This window comes from Melopsittacus undulatus, chromosome 12 (assembly GCF_012275295.1).
Source record: "Melopsittacus undulatus isolate bMelUnd1 chromosome 12, bMelUnd1.mat.Z, whole genome shotgun sequence".
Classification (NCBI taxonomy): domain Eukaryota; kingdom Metazoa; phylum Chordata; class Aves; order Psittaciformes; family Psittaculidae; genus Melopsittacus; species Melopsittacus undulatus.
Genome location: NC_047538.1, coordinates 4,478,527 through 4,494,202, shown reverse-complemented (window position 1 = coordinate 4,494,202; position 15,676 = coordinate 4,478,527).

Sequence of the window (15,676 nt, the reverse complement as noted above, 5' to 3'; positions counted from 1 at the left end):
GTAACTACTTAAATACCCAGAGGAAGGAAAGTTGATCAGTCAGGACGGTAATCCCAGAGCTGGGAGAACTCACTTCAAGAGTGTCATGGGAAAATCACTTAGAAGATCCCTCACAATAATGAGGTGCTGCCTCTCATCTTCACTCCTAAAAGTATTTGTTGGTTTGTCTCCTTTTTAATCTGAATCTTACTTCCCCATGCATGTAAGAGGGAATATCTGCAGAGAGCCTTTGGAGGCTAAATATATTATCCATTACACATTCTGGTATGAAGGACTGACAGCACTGCGTGGACAAATCCATAAGCAGGTAGCGGTAGGCAGACAGGTAGATAGATAGAGACAAGCAGACAGGCAAACAAATCCCTATGTGCTGTATGCTTTACTTCTGCAGCTTATATCAGCTTATTGACTCGCTGTCACAAGTCAGTATCTGAATTTCTGCTCTCATCAGGAAATGAGTATGTGGTTTGGGGCCCAGTTGTCAGCACACTGACATTTAAAGGCTTGAGTGAAACCAGGTATTTGCCAGTTTGTGCTTGCTTGGAAATTCCTCCCAAACTTGGTGTCTCTCAGCAAGTTAAAGAGAGAATTGCAGCAACTGTTGCAATCAACTGATGGAGATACAGATTTCTGAAGAAATACATTGTATGGGGGAGTAGCACATCTCAGGTGGAAAAATCAGGGCTAAAATACATTGCATGGGGGAATAGCATGTCTCAGGTAGAAAAACAAGGGCTAACACATATTTCTAGGCCTTGAAGATCAAAGTGTATGGGATGGAAGAGAAGGGTCTAGTTCCCGTAAGTAACTTTGCAGGAATTTCCACAGTCTAGAACATGTTCCTAACTGTGCCTCATCTGAGCAGTTGCAGCTCCAAGCTGAATTGCCTGGTTAGGTCATCTCTGCATCTCCTAATCATTTGTGGCATTAAACACTTATTCAATGAAACACTTTTCTCCAGCACCAGTTATTAAGCATGAAAAGTTGATATTGAGCGAGGCCGCTGAGCCAAGACAATTCAATAACTAGCAGGGAGCTGAGATTATTTCAATAGAAGAAGTTTGCTTGAGCCAGATGGAGCTCCCGGGCTGCACTGGGACAATACGACACATGAAATTGGCCTCTGGCTTGTGTTGACAACTCTAACTGTGCTATTAAAAAGCTATCAATGAACTGGAGTGAGGAATCACAAGAAAGGATGTGATAAGGGGGGAATTGGGGGCATTTTAGACAAAATGTAGGGAAGTGGTGACTATAAAACACATCAAGGCATGGCTGGGAGACTCCAAATGCCTTTGTGATCCTCAGCACCAGAGATGGAAGAAAACTGCTCTGTTTCTCCATGGTTAAGAGAAATAACCTGCCCTGCAGTGTGGGACAGGCTTGTACACCAGTGAATTTCTAGCTCAAAGACCCCTGCATCCCTCCCTCCAGTTTCAGAAGGAAATGCTTGGTGTTTGTGCTGGCAAAAATCTCCACCTTAACCAGTCCTCCCCTTAGATGTGGAGGCTGCTCCCCAAAACCACAGCTGGAACACCAGAGCCAATGTCTACCCTGTGAGGCCTACACACCAGTCCTACCAGGTCTGTAGAGAGACACATAGAGATGTTTGTGCACTAAAAGGCATGCTCATAAAACCAGAAAGCACATTTTGAAGCCAAGCTCCTTCTGCTACCTTGTCCTCCTCCTTTTCACTCTTCTTTCAGAGTTGCTCCCTTCCCTTTCGTTTCTTCACCTCCTTTTTGTTCCATATCCCATGCCTTGTCCTGCTTTTCACCCTCTCCATTACTAAGCTGACCCTGAGAGTCAAGTTTGTAACCAGGACTGCCCAGAACCAACCCCTCTGTGTCCTTACTTTTTATTCCATACTTCATGGGACCTGTGCCTTGTTCTGTGTCCTGGGATGCTGCTAACGGCCTCTTTAGGGAAGGAATTGCCATCCTATAACAAGCCGGGAGGTATATGACATCCAATTATCCAAACAGAATATAATGTAATTTCACCCATGGGCAGCGCTGAAAGGAATGAATTTCCTCTGAGTGTGATGTATGAAGCGTCCTCTGCTATCTCTGTTTGCTGAGCTTCTTGCTTTATTCCTACCTCCCCAGCAAATCTCTAAAGCTCAGAAGACGCTGGAGCACAGCACATTTCACAGCTGAGGAACCAAGATAAACCAGAGACATTGCAGCTTGTTGTTTAAATCCCAGAGCAAACAGAGGCAAATTAATAGGTCTTTCTATATCCCTCCCTTTCACTCTTCTGTTTGTCTTCTCCTTTCTTGTTTTCTCTCCTCTTTCCCTTTTCCTTTGTTCTCTTCCTTCTTTGTTTCTTGTTCCGATAAACATGATTCATGCCACAGGGGCATTCAGCCTTGGAGGCTTTGCTTTGCATCAGGGGAATGGCTAGGACAAGACAGGACAATTCAGGGATTTAGCAACTTGTATTTAGCCTGCTTTTCCCAGGGATGAGGTGCTGGTCAAGAAGAATGGAGCTGCACTGTGTGGGTTAGTTAAATCCTGAAGGGAAGGGCCAGCAAAGGAGCTGGGCTTTTCCCAATCTTACATCTCACAGGTTTTTGATAAGTTTTAAATAACTCAATTCCTACACTCCAGTGAAGAGGTCTGAAGCATTCCCGACTGACTCTGCTTTGGGACAACAGTTCAAAGGTATGGAGGCATCTATGGAAAGAGAAACACAGCTAGCAAAATGTTCAAAGGACCTAAAGCAGTTCAGGTGTCTGCTGTGAACAGGACAGGGTCACAGCTCTTTGAACAGAACATGACAGCTTCTTGGGTGCTTATTGGGATCTTGCTGCATGAGTCTTACTGGGGGATGCTTACTGGGGTCTGCATCATTGAGTGCCAACAGCCGACAGTAACTCTGGCCTTGTGTTTCAGCTCTGGCCCGTGGATGCAGGAGCCTGTTGTGCTGCCTCTGTGCACCAAGTGTGTGCCTGCACTAAACACCACATTGCTGCTCCTTAGTTAGAAACACTGAGCAAACCATACTCGAGAATGTGCAGCACCTCAGGCACTTTGGGGAGGGGTAAACAGAGATCTGGGTCCTATTAACATGCTATCCTGAGCACTTGAAACTTGCCTTTTAGCAGAGAGTTGTCCAGATACGAGCAGCAGGTTATGCCATGATTGAGGAACCTCAGGTGTGAGGAAAGAGGAAGAGAAAAGGAGAGAGGAGTTGCTAAGTAAATCCCTGGACTCAGCTCTGCTGCAGACCAGAGCCCCAGGGGCTGCTGTGTGATTCCTCAGGCCACAACTGAGCCCAGCTATAACACAGCTTCTGTGCTTCCCAATGAAATGCCTTGTTGGAATTAAGGGGACTAAGGGTTCATTTTATGTCTTTTTGATGCCCTAGGATAAGCTTTAGGAGTTCTTTGTGGGCTTAAACAGCGAGCAGAAAAGCAGAGGAGGGAAGAAGAGAAAATAAGAAAGGAAAAGATAAACAGAAGTGTGAAAGGGAGGATATAGATAGACTCATTAATTTTCAGCTCGCTACTTCTGTGAGCTGAAAGTGGTGTCATTCATACCACTGCAAAGTTAGAGCCACTCAGCACCAAGCTTCGAATGTGTCCTAGTCCAGCTGAGACCAGCTGTGGGATCACCAGCATGTAACAGAGTGATGGCTTGTCTAATGAGGACTGTGCTGCTGGAGAAGGGACAACAATACATACTTCAGAGGGAAACATAAAGCGTGCACACTGCCCAGCACTCATCACATAAAGGCATGCAAGTGGAACGCTGAGGACTCTTTGCAGGACACGCTCAGTGTGAAATTGCTTTGGCCAGCGCATCCTGCCTGTGTCTCCTCTCAGGCATTGCCTTGATTGGCACTGGCTCTGTGCATGCCACTGATAAAGAAGCCAAGACACCTCTCTGCCCTGCAGCAGGTTATTGGCACATCCTTCCCTTCTGAAGGTTTAGAAGGGGGTGATTGTCTCCCCTTTGCAGCACTGGTGGGACACTCAGGAGAGGCTGTACAGGAGTGAAAGGAGCCCCTAGCACTGCCCTGCACTGGCAGGAAACATGAAAGCAAAAGCTGTGTTAATCCTTCTGGGCCGGGCTGTGATCGCAGCCTTTAATTGTAGGATCACACACAACCTCCTGCATCATGCACCACATCAAACAGCATGCTCTGCAAACTCCAGCTGTATCCTCCAAAGCTGCTGCCTTCATGTTTATTTAAAAGAGCTGTGAAGCTTGGTTAAAAGTACATCCAATGGAAAATGACAGCAAACAGTGCTGAGAGCAATTGTGTGGATCCCAAAGGCCTGAATACAAGGGAAAACCCCTTTCCTATGGGAAAAGCACAGGGAATACTCAGGAGAGGCAGTCCTGCCAGCCCTTTTTATGTTTCTCTTTTCCTACCCTCCTCTGCCTTTCTCCTTGCTGTTTAAAGTAAATACCAACCGGGTGCTTGAGGCATCTTTGGCCCTCTGAAGTGGTGGTGCCTATTTGATCTGCCATTTGAAAGAACGTTGGCATGTGCTATGTCTTTCCTCCTTCCTTGCTGCATCTTTGTCAGGGGTGTAATTCAGGACTAATTAGTTCTCAGGCCTCACACAGGAGCATCAGCACCTGGTGGACTCTATTTGCTAAAGCCTTTCTGAGGCAGGAACACGCCACTCTTTCATCTTATTGTACAAATAATCAGAATAACTCAGCCAAAGCCCCTGGGATGCAGTTCGTGCTTGAAACACTTCCTTCAGTGACTGGCTACTTTGGCAGCCAGAGTACAGAAGGGACTGAGACCTCCTGCCTATAGATGCTGCCAGCCTTTCATCTGCATCCCTATGGGCTCCAACCCTTTCTAAGAAGCCCTATTTCAGAACTGTGCCTCTCCTAGAAAGCAGCTGAAATAAAGATTGACATATAGGCTTGGGAGATGTGGGATGGATGACAGATTGTCTATGTAAATGCAGTAGATTCTCTTCTAGCTTTGTGGTCCTGGTACATGGTACATGCCCTGCTCTGGACTACATGGGGACCTGTTAGTTGCCTTTCTGTCAGACCCTTCAACTCTACATGGTCTGGGTCACCCCATCGGCTCTGTACAATAGAGACCCATGTATGCTCAGTGGCACTACCTCTGGCTCTGGAGTGCTTTTGCACCTCTGAGACCAGTGGAGCTCAGCAGTAAAGGTAACATCACCTCAGTCAAGTGGTTCTGTGTGTTGCAAGGTTGAATCACCTTTATGCCCAGAAAGACTGAGGTCTCTGAGATCTCTTCTTTTTAGTGCGACATCTTGTCTCAGACAGAGCTGATTTCAACCTCTCTCAGTCCTTCCACTGTCAGTAACAAAATCCCCTCACACAAATTCAGTTGCTGCCTTGGGTGATAATTTTCCTGCTTCTAATGTATGTGCACATTGAGGTTGAGTTACAGTTGCTGTGGGAACCATAACTTTGAGTTTTATGATTCAAAAAGAAGAAGAAGAGTATATTTATATACTTTATTTTGCTTGTGAATTGACATGTTAATACTGATGCAACGGAAGAAGAAAGAGAAACAAACTTCTAAACAGAAAGCGTAACAGCAAGTACTGATCTGTTTATTTTCCCTTCTGCAAAGTTCCCCTCACAAGCAGAATCCTCACCATAAAAAGGGGGAAATTATGAACTATGAAGCAGACAAAGGGGAAGAAAGAAAGCAGCAGATAGCTGAGAGGTTAAATTATGTGTTTGCATTTACCAGCCATAGATGGCAACATGCTGGAAACCTTTGTCTAAAACCAGCAATAACTTGATGGACTGAGATGGGCAGAGTCCAGAGCTTATTGTGGGCAAATGGAATCATGCTGCTGTTGTTGCTCAGGGAATTATGCAGGGAAACAAAACAGGCACTGAAAAGCACATGGGGGAGACATGAATCTGTTTATGGTGTCCCCCACTGCCCTGGGGATGCTCACAGGCTTGTGGATTTAAAGCAGAAAGGTTTGTTCCTCACAGACTCGGAGGAACTGCAGGGTGTTTGCAGCAGGCTCGAGCAGAAGACTGCATTACACTCTGCCTTCCCATTTCTCAGAATGAGAAATCTGCTTTTGGTCTTGTAGCAGTGTTAAGTGAGAAAGAATTTTCTTCAAGTTAATGGTGTTAGATGGCATAAATCAGAAGTAACGGGGGAGAACCAGGCTGTGCAGTGTACTACCCCTGTGTTTCACTGCCCAGCAGCGGCCAGTAATGTGTCCTAGTCACAAGTTAATATGATGTAGGATGCTAAAGCACATTCTGTGTATACCAGAACCTTTCCCACATGCCTACTTCTGCTGAAGCCACAAAGTTATCTCTTTATTCAACTTCTCTCTGATTTAAAAACACCCCCTCCTTTGCCTCCACAGCCACTCTGCACTGGTCACGCTGCCCACCGGGATCTAGGTTGTTGGTGACTTTTGCTGAGCTGGTGTCCCTAACTGATGTGAAGCAGCCCAAACCACAAGTCACTTCAAAAGCATGACAAGCCTCTCACCAGCCTGTGAAGAAGATGATTAAAAAGGACTAGAAAGGCAAAATCAATCTGGCCCCTTCTGAAAGTTGTTTGGGTGCACAAAACCGAAAGCAAACATTAGCAAGCTTCAGCTGGGCTAATAAGTGACAGAAGTAGCTTTGTTTCCTAAACACAGAGCAGGGATTTGTTTCCACAGCAGACAGTGATGGCTGAGGAGGAATCACTCCAGTGTGTCAGATAAATAACATGTGTTTCTAACATCATTTTTCACTCCAGAGCTCAAGGAAGTCATAATGGCCTTCAGGGCAATAAATCTAGAGAGCAAGTTATGGATTTAACATGTTAGCCCCTGGACAGCTGCTGTGAGAGAGATATTAAATGGCCATTCTGGTGGATTAATGGATTCCCAAGACACACATGTCCCTGCTTGACTAGGCTCTGACCCCGCTGTGGGGAAGGCACTCAGAAGACTCCTGTGGAGCTCACTTGCAGCCCTATGCACACATTCTAGGATCAGCTCCAAATCTTGTTTCAGTGTATTCACAGGATCACTGTTTCCCTGGGAGCACAGTATGTGGACATTTATAGATGTAACCTCAGAGGAACCTTGGGAAGCATTGGCATACCCATGGGAATCCAACACATGCAGGCAGTACGTGACTTACCTGGTGCAGTGCGGTGTCTCACTCAGCACTTACTGTCAAGGTCCTCAGTGGATATATACTAGTCTAAATCCATCAGATTCACTGTCAATACACTGACCACACTGACCTACACCATGAGAGCTGGTAATTGTGGTCTCAGATGGAGTTAAAGTAGTTGCTGCCAATGAGAAATCTCTCAAGCTCAGCTGGATGTTGATAGAGCAGGTGACTGCAAGGAGACAAGTCCAGCAAGACCTCTGCATCTCCTCCTGTAAGGCTTGAGCAAGGTTTGGCCAGGCTATTTCTGTTCTTGCCTGTCAATGTGTTAATTCTTGTTTCCATTACATCAATAATGGCCACAGCAAATATTTGATTTCAGTGAAACGTGACAGGAAAGGAAACTTTCTCCTTCCATGCTCAGGGTGGGCTGGATGTGAGTTGGATCTAAGGAGGTGGGGAGACAGCTGGGGAAGCAGCTCTCACAGTGTGGGGATGAAGTGGCATGAATATGTACAAGACTGTAATTGGCTCTCACACGTAACCAAGGTGCCTGAAGGCCCAGGTGTCCTGGCTAATTGTTGTAGACAATTAATAACTTAGATTCTATTAATTCTATATCGTGCTGTGCCACTTGTTATAAGAGCAGAGCATGAGATTCTCTGTAAACACTGCTTGGAGATAGGGAGTGTTTGGGGATCCAGGCTCAGGAGGTCACATCTGGGCTGGCACCATTCTTGGCTCTAACAGCAACAAAGAGTCATCATAAATCACAGCGACAGCAGGAGGCAGTGACACACTGTCCATCAGCCTCTGGACATGTTCTGCAGTCACAGTGAGGGAGAGCTCTCACCCTCCTGCTCCTCTCTGGAAACAGGAGCTGGATAATGAGTTTGTGGGTTTAGTAAAGCACAGAGTAGATCAAACCACATCCTTGTCCTTTGACCCTGTTTACACATGGACCTTTCTTGTGGTGATCAGAATCCCAGAAGTCAAAAACGTGATCAGATGCATTGTGTCCCACCTACAGGCACCTGCAAACTGGAGGCTTAGTGGTGCTGTGTGACTTCCTGAAGCACACTTGAGTCCTTTGTGATAACCTGCCACTAAAATCAAGTCTTCTTGAGAGGAAACACTAGTAATTGTAAGAAGGGGATGTGGCAGCTACCCAATTTGGTCTCTGATGCAGGGCCTAGAATAGATGCAGTGTATGGGGGAGGACTCACGCAGGCATAAGCAATGCCTCCCTGCATGCCCTGGGGAAAGCTGGTATCACTCTCAAGCCAGACTGTTTTAGAAGTAACCTGAGCAGTGATGGAACCGGGTTTTCAGAGTGTAATAAAGCTCAATTTTGCTGAGTTTAATGCACTTTTCACAGCAGCATTCATCAAAACCAAACAGCACCTGAGAGAGTGCAGGTCCCTGGTGCTTGAGCACCCAGGAAACGGATGGTGCTCCAAACTGAGCTTTTGCAGGCAGTATGGAGCACATTACATCTGGAAGCAGCTGCCTTTTCCTGGTGTTCCAGCAAGCTCCTCCATGAGCTAGCTCCCCCTTCTCCTTCCTCCAGCATTCATGTACTTGGGCTTGCTGGGGTTTGAACTGCACTACTTCAGTGGCTGTCTCCTATTTTAACTTTCTCCTTTTCCATTCATTTATTTCCTGGAGTTTCATGCCAGACAGAAGAAGGTTCCTCCTCTGCAACTTTTCTATCCATCTTGCACAAGCTTTATAGCAGGATTATAGGTACCAGTCCTATGCCATCATTTTCCTCCTCTTTTGTACCATTTTTAAGCCCTTAACCTGCCTCCTTCACTCTTTTTTGTCTGTTCTCCTTCCCATACCACATATTCCCCTGCTTGTTCACTGCCCTTCCTGCTCTTTTTGACAGCAGAAGAGGTTCTGCAAGACCACGGCCCTATCTCTGAGGGCTGAAAGGGGCTCAAGTGTCCCCCAGGCTGATGCCTCAGCTTGGATTACAAGGGGCGTGCTGGATGCCCTGGTTTGTGAGCTACACTGGATGGTTACAGAGATCCAAATAACTGCAATTCTAAAATATAACTGCAGGGGAAAATGGGAAATAATTATAAATGACTGAATGTAACAGACTGCTGATGGGCACGGGTGGAACTTTAATCTCTGGGCCTTATTAAAGTAAACACATCATTGCCACCCACCAGCTCTGACCATTCTCACTGCTTTGCCATCTGCTGCAGGACGGCTGGATGGAAGCAATTGCCATAATTTGCAGAATGGCCTCATGCAAAGCACAGTAGGAAGGCTGCTGATAGTTTCTGGTCTTCTGGTTCTGAGGATACAAAGCTGGGCTTTCACTATAGGCAGAGGATCCAGACTACTTCATTGTCTTTTCTGAGTTTCAGAACTTGCAGAAGTTTTCCAGACTTTGATGAAACTCTCTTCATTGTTCCCCAGGGACAAGGAATTTCCAAAACATCCCATGGATTGCAGCTTCAGCCAAACACCAGCACCGGAGGCAGTCTGGGAAGCAAAATAAACAAGTAAAACCTAAGCCACACACATTGTTTGAGCTTAATGCAAATAAATCACACAGGTATTAAGTTCAGCTCTAAATCCCTCTCTCCATCTTCCTGTCTTTCATGCGGTTTGTTTCTTGCCTGTTTTATTAGTCTGCTAGTCTGGGTTTATGTAGTTTAGCTGGCTCCTATGGCTGTGTCTTGTCTTTCTGCTTCCCTGGTTAAGCTTCTCACTTTACCTCTATCCTAATAACACTGTGTTGGTAAACAGGGGCATGGCACCAAAAGCTACTGCAAAAGGTACTTCTCCAGCCCCATCTCCCAAGGGATATTCTCCATTCTGAGAGACCAAAGGCTCTTTTGCAGTGATGGTTCTAGTTCTCAGCTACACTGAGGTCATCACTTCCACCACGGAGCCAGCACAGCTGGATATGTCCCCACACTGCCATGACTGCAGTACACAGCCTGCCATACGGACACAAACCCACTGACAGTGGTATGTAGGGTGTATATATGGTGAATGATGTGGAACCACCCCAACAGAGCAGAACTGGGGCAGAGCCTGTCAGAGCCTGAAGCCATCCTCTTTACCAAAAGCCAATGCACATCTGCCTGCCCGCGCTGCAGTGCTCAGACACACACAGCATCCCCTTTCCTTGCTCTCAGAGAGAACCAGACCAGCCATTAGCTGCCTCACCCACAGGACAGAACAGCCTTTCTCCACCATCAGCAGTTCAAGCAGGCTGCTGTTCAGGTGGAAACATCTGCACAAAGCAAAATACAAAGCTTCACTGAGAATTGATGGAGGATTTTGACTGCACTCTGATTGCTTGGGGTATGCAAATAGCACAAGCTCCTGTTCTGTTTCATCATCTAAGGCAGGATGCTTTTCTTGGCTAGGTGGAAAGACCCAGAGATGAAAGGCACACTTAGCTGCTTAGCTTCCCAAAATATAGCTGTTGCTGAGATAACTCTCTGTGTGCTATTTAGAGAGGGGACAAAAGATTTATTTGCTAAGAGGATACCATATAGAACTCCCTGCTATTGCATGTTTGAATAGACAGGTAATGAGTCATATGCTCCATTGCTAGGAACTGGCCAAGCTTCTAAGATCAGAATAGAACAGGATTGATTTATGGCAGCTATGAATTTGGTCCATGTTTCCTTCCTACAGTTAATTTTTTCCCCACAGTGGTAACATTAACAGGAAAAATACCTGATATAAATGCGGGGAATTTGAATGACAACTTCTCTCCCATTAATCATCAGGCTGGAATGTGCCCTGCATTTGTTATGTGCCCACTGGAACATTTCCCACATATTGTTCTCAGTGATTTACATCAGGAGAGGGAGGTTTGATTTGGAGGGATCCTTTTGCTTGCCAGGAATTTCTGACCTGGAACATTCCTGGGAATTTTCTGGTGTTCAGGAATTGTTTGTGTTCTGGTAATTTTCTAACCATAATTTCTCCAAATCTTCCTGGTTCTCCAGCAGCTGAAGATTCCTGGTGTTTCTGAAGCGGCAGTGGCTCTGCACATTTGTTTCAGTGTGTGAATGGGTTGGTTTGATAGCTGCCCAAAGAAGCTGTAAATGCTCCATCCCTGGCAGTGTTCAAGGCCAGGTTGGATGCAGCTTGGGCGACATGGTCTGGTGTGAGGTGAGCCCATGGCGAGGGGTTGGAACTGGATGATCCTAAGGTCCTTTCCAACCCAAACCATTCTATGATTCTATGATTTCTTGTCCTCCTTTTTCCCTGATTCATATTATGTCCTGGTTTCCTGGAGCAGGCATTTCTCCCACCTGATTCTCAGAAGCACCTTTTTACTGCCAATGCCAGTATGCAAAACCTTCTGAATGTCCCCACTGATGGGGAAGGATTAAGAAAGGTTGCTTTGCTTAAGAGTATTTTATTTTTATTGCTCCAAAAAGGGATATCTGCAACCCCAAATATTTCAGCTTAAACTAATATATATATATTGGTTCCAGACAGTGCCTCTTACAGATTTGTGCTTCCAGTGAAGAGCTGAAATTCTCTGCTGGTACAGTAGAGCATTTTTTGACATCTTTATTCCCATTTAGATACTTGAAAACAAATGGCCAGGTCTGAAAAGCTTTGAGCACTCACAAATTCTGTTCCATGTATTGAGAGCTTTGGGTCTGATGCTTTGGGTTGCCCAGAGAAGCTGTGGCTGCCCCATCCCTGGCAGTGTTCAAGGCCAGGTTGGACACAGGGGCTTGGAGCAGCTGCTCCAGTGGAAAGGGTCCCTGCCTGTGGCAGGGGTTGGAACTGGATGAGCTTTAAGGTCCCTTCAACCCAAACCAAACCAGCTTGGGATTCTGTAACTCTATGAAATACGGATTTGAAAAATGGCCCTTTAGCATCAGGATCTGAACATCTTGGCTTTTCATTATTGGAATGCCCTGACTTTTCCCCACTGAGACTGCTTTTCCTTGTGGTGTATTCCTCCTTTGGGATCTTGCCTTCATCAGAAAGATGATTTCTGAAATGCATCAGGACGCAGAAGGCTCTGGATGATTGCTGTCTGTGACATGCAAGAGGACCGGAGACTTCTGCTACATGAAGGTCAGGCAGCTGCTGGGGCATTTCTGTCAGGGAAAATGCAGTTGAAGAGCTCAGTTAACAGCTCTCTCTATGGTGTTGGGGGGGGCTCAGGGGACTGGTAATGGAATATAGCACTTTTTGCCTCTGCTTTAACAGTTAATATCCTCTCTGGTGAGTAATAAGTAAAGGCTGGTGCCAGCTGACTGTGATTTTTGGCCTCTTCGATGTGACCTTGTGGAGTGAACTTAGTCTCTAAATGCCAGATTCAGCAGCCTTCCTTCCGTGGGAGAGAGCATTGCAGGTGAGGTGGGAGGAGGTATGTGCAGGCTGCGGGTGGCAGAGCACAGCACTGAAGAGCCAAGTTTAGAAATCACCAGTTTAACCTTCCAGGTTCACTAACACTGGGGTGGAGTGTGGTGGAGGCAGCTGGTAAGAAGAGGCAATAGTGAACAAATATATGGCACCCTAAAGCCCTTCTGGCACCAGGCTGCACAGAAGGGAGCAGAAGATTAGAGGAAAGCCAAGGCAGAGATAACTGGAGTGACCTATTCAAGATACCAGAGTGGATCCTGGAGAGCCAGGAATAGAGGAACAGAGGGGTCCTCTGGGCTGTGATGTGCCTCAGACCACCCCCCTTTACAGATTGTTATTGTGTTTATACCTTTAATAATGTGGAGAAAATCTATCTACAGTAAAAGTTCACTTATTATGTTCCCCCTTCCATGTTCAACTGCTACTGTCATCTGTGTGGTAGAGTCCATTCAGGGACAGCTCTTCAACTAGAGGGCAGGTAAAATGGTATTAGATGCTCTACAGGTGGATGTGAAAGAGCTGAAGAATTGCAGAGGGGTTTCTGCAGATTCTGGGGCTCAAGGAGCAGACCAGCTCTATAGAAAAATGCAAGGGAGACACAAAGCCAGAGATGAACTAGGGAATAGGAATAGGAAAGGTTGAGCAGGCTCTGCCAGAGGATGACCATTAAGAACAGGGCAGCACTATCCCAGCTCATCGGTCCCTGCAGGGACACAGCGGGCACATTTCTTCTGCTGACCTTCACCTCAGAGTGGCCCATAATGTATAACCTCACCAGGAGGCACAGAACAGCCTCATCTCTGTCCTCTCCTCTGAGTGTCCTCTGATGAGAGCTCTGAAACAGAGGAAAGGATGTCTTATGCAAAGTCACATAGCAAGGCAACAGCAGAGCTAGCTTGGGACAAACCTCAGGGCTTCCCGAGTTCCTGGTCTGCATCCACTGTGCATTCACCGGCCACAAATCACCTCTGCAAATCCCACATTCATTACAATACAATAAAGCTTTGCTGCACGGGCCTGTATGGGTTTTTTCCACAGTGTCTCTCAAACCCAAGAGTGATTTGCATTTTAAAACCACCCATTACAGTGCAGGAAAATGCTATTCAGTAGTTCCCAGAGCTCAGGAGTGAAGATTCTCTCTCAGTTGTTCTCTCCCAGTTCTTTTGCCTAAAATATATTTTTGTCCACATTGCACATGACTTATTGCTAATGTTTATGTCATGAATATTCATTATATCCTTGGGCTTCAAGCCTCCCGTGGAAAGGCAAGCATGGGAGGCAATGGCAGCCCTGAAACTCCTACACTCCATACATACAGCGTGGAGACATCAGGGTGAGGAGGCTTGTTTGGTTAGGATGTGAGCTGTGGGATACTAATGCAGTCTGAAAGCCTTTGGGGAATGCTGGTGAAGCTGTTAAACAGTGCAGCAAAGGCCTTTTGAACAAACAACTTCCAAATAACCATAAGCTTCACTTAATTGCAAGGGAAAGGACCCTCACACAGCAGGGGTTTAGAATATGCTCTGTCTCTCTTCACATCTGTTTCTTTTTCTCAACAATCTGCACATGGATCTCCCTTTACCAGAGAGCTTCAGGACTGGGGAGACTTCCTCTTCCTCGGAAGTGTAGCATCAGACCTGTCAGCAATAGTGAGTTGGGTTTCCACCTGCAAATCTACACTGCTGCTTGCATCCAAAACAGCTTCCCCCTCCCATGCTGCCCTGCACCCACAGCATGGGCCTGAGGGTGCATCCTGCCTGAGCCAGAGCTGCTCTGCAGGTCAGGGTCATGCTTCTCTTTCACTGGTGTGGCTGAAGGCTCCCAGGCTCACTGCTGTTCAGATGGTGCCATCTGGCTCTCGTGAAATAGATGAGCAATGTTATCCGATAAAAGAGGGGCCGGCTGGCTGCGTGCCTTCACCTCTGTGCTCCTTGGGGAAGGGATTGTTCCTGGGTTTGGGAAATGTTTAACATAATTTTTGAGTACTGGTGTTGCCTGAGGAAGAAATAACAGGCTGGCAGCTTGAATTTGGGTCTGAGTCGGTGGGAACTTAGAAGCTATTCCACTTGATCAGGTCAGGGCTGAGGTTTATAAATACAAAGCATCTAGGAAGAGCTGGTGATGTGGTTTTGTTAGTTTTGTGGATAGAGAGGAAATATCCCTTTCCTTGATGTTCCATCAAGGAGGATGTTTGGATTAGGAAAAAAATGAAGAGAAAAGGTCTGAGTTCTCTGACAGGAAGACAGTAGGGAACAAAGAGCACTTCAAAAAGGCCGAGGAAGTTTCTAAACAGAGCATTTTCTCCCCACTCCCAATTTTTTCCCTCTGAAAATATGCTTTATCTGCAGTTCAGCATCCTTTAGGGATTGCCCCGGGAGCTGAGGGGTGCTGGATGTACCAGATTCTCCTGGGACACTCAGCTGACATTGGATGGAACAGAATCTCTCTGGCTTTGAGGACTTTGCCCTTTCTCCCTGGGTTGCTCCAGAAACCACATTCTTCCATAGAATCATAGAATGGTTTGGGTTGGAAAAGACCTTAAGATCATCCAGTTCCAACCCCCTGCCATGGACAGGGATACTCACACTAGACCAGTCACTTACACCAACAGTGGCAGCCTCCTGTGTACTCCAGGGACACACTGGCAGGCTCTGCATACACTCATGTGTGCATTTCACCTTCCCCAGCCTATCTCCCAGGCCAGCAGTGGTGTTCAATAGAAGTCCAGTGCTCAGCTGTTACCCAGACCTCGCTGCTGTGTGGCTGGTACAAACGTGAATTCCTTTCAGGCAATCAGGCAGTAATAGACCTTGTGGAAGCTGAGAGTCCCGCAGATCAAATTTACAAGGCCTAAGAGAACCTGCCTGGCATTATTTAATGCTTTAGTAATGAGCACCTGAACAGGAAAGATTGCTTGGGTAGTTTTATTCTGCATAGATAAGCAGTCAGAATTTCAAAGAGGGACCATAAATATAAGCAAGGGGAATGGCCGCTGGTGCCTGCTTTTGGTGCTGAAGGCAGTCATGCTGAGGCTGTGAGGTTAGAGAGCATGAATAAAGGGGAAGATGCTTTCCTTCAGCTTCCCAACTCCAAAAGGCATCATTTAGCCAGGAATGGCTCTCGGTGCAGTAGCAATCCTTTTCCAGCTTGTGACTGAGCCTCTATGCATGTGGCCAGGCATTTGCAAACAAGCTGCTTGCTAACGA